At 43.7% G+C, this 1,409-nt stretch overlaps 1 protein-coding gene across 1 annotated transcript in view; it reads left to right on the top strand.

Annotated features, from left to right (window-relative positions):
* LOC105541986 (ovostatin homolog 2-like) overlaps positions 1-348 on the top strand; it is a 69,521-nt gene extending 69,173 nt beyond the window's left edge. The window contains exon 36 of the mRNA XM_011983312.1: positions 195-348. The gene's annotated coding sequence lies outside the window, so the exon portion shown is untranslated. The remainder of the gene's footprint in view (positions 1-194) is intronic.
* Positions 349-1,409: the final 1,061 nt, after the last annotated feature.

Genomic DNA, 1,409 nt, shown 5'->3' with positions numbered 1-1,409 from the left:
GTACCTTTTATAAATCTCTCATTTTTGTTTTGTAAGTTGACAAGTCAGTAAAAATTTAGGCACATATATTTGTACATATGCATGTATATGTATGATACATGTCTATGTGCCTATATATGCATGTTTTTATATCTAAATATTTATATATACATACAAACATGTGTTTGTTGTTTAAACAATGTTTTAAATCCCAGGTGGAAAAGCATTTCTTTTAACAAACTGAGTCTTCTGTATCAAACCTGGAAAAATTTCATGAACCATCTGGCATCCTGAACAGTCTGCAGTCTGCTCTGGCTTCTTATCAGGTTTTATTTCCTTGTCATCCCATTAAATGTTGTCATTTTGCAACTGAGTCTATGACTTTTTTTTTCTTCCAGTACTTTATTCACAGTTTTAATCCTAGAAAACACAGGGGTTTTTTTGACAGCAACTTGAATAATTTGCTGTATTGTTGTCAACTCTAAATTCGAATGTTTAGACATTATGGAATACAGAGTTAGAATTCTTCCATATCCAAAGAGAGTGAGAGAGAAAGAAGTGGGGGAAGAGAAAGAAGCAGACTAAGTGAAAGTTGAAATGGACTCCATGTTAATTCAAGGAAACAAAAACAAACACACACAACATAGACTCGAATGTATCTTCCGAGATCAAATCTGCCTCCTTAGGCCTAATCCAACGTTGCCCATTCCGTTGGAGCAAAGGCATTGCTTATGCAGAGGATAGGCCAGCACATCCTTTGCTTGCGTCCTTACTCACTAGGTAAACATACCCCTCACACTCCAGATGTGGCCAGTTGTCACCCCCGAGGGATACTGGTCAGGCACTCAGGGATGGTTGAGAAACGACTGTGGCCTGCCTCAGACCACCCCACGCAGTGGGCTCAGCAAATTTCCAAAGTGCAGAGACAGCACTGCAAAGGCAGAGTGTGCCAGGATGGGCCCTGGACATACACTGTACAATCCATCTCAGATGAGGTGATGGGAGCAAGTTGGCGTGTCCCAGCCCACAGGCACTGCTCCTCACATCCCCACCTGGGTGGGAGCCATCACAGGCTCGCATCCCCTTGTCCTGCCCCTATCCTGGTTTTCGGGCTGGCTTTGCAGATCAAAGGGCATCCTTCCACTTGGACCAATCCTGGGGGAGACATCTCTCAGAAGACAGTCCTAGAACATGGAATATGACCTTGTTTGGAAATAGGGTCTTTGCAGATGTTACCAAAGGAAGAGGAGCTCACAGTGGATTAGAGTGGGCCCCACCTAGTCTAATGATTCCTGTCCTTAAGAGAACACAGACACACACACACACACACACACACACACACACAAGAATGTGCCTGTGAAAATGGAGGCAGAGCTTAGAGTGAAGTGTCTACAAGGCACGGGACGTGGACGGTTGCCAGAAACCAGCAG

Source organism: Mandrillus leucophaeus, unplaced genomic scaffold (genome assembly GCF_000951045.1).
Source record: "Mandrillus leucophaeus isolate KB7577 unplaced genomic scaffold, Mleu.le_1.0 Scaffold249, whole genome shotgun sequence".
In the NCBI taxonomy this organism is placed as follows: domain Eukaryota; kingdom Metazoa; phylum Chordata; class Mammalia; order Primates; family Cercopithecidae; genus Mandrillus; species Mandrillus leucophaeus.
This window is presented reverse-complemented; position numbering and strand designations above follow the sequence as displayed.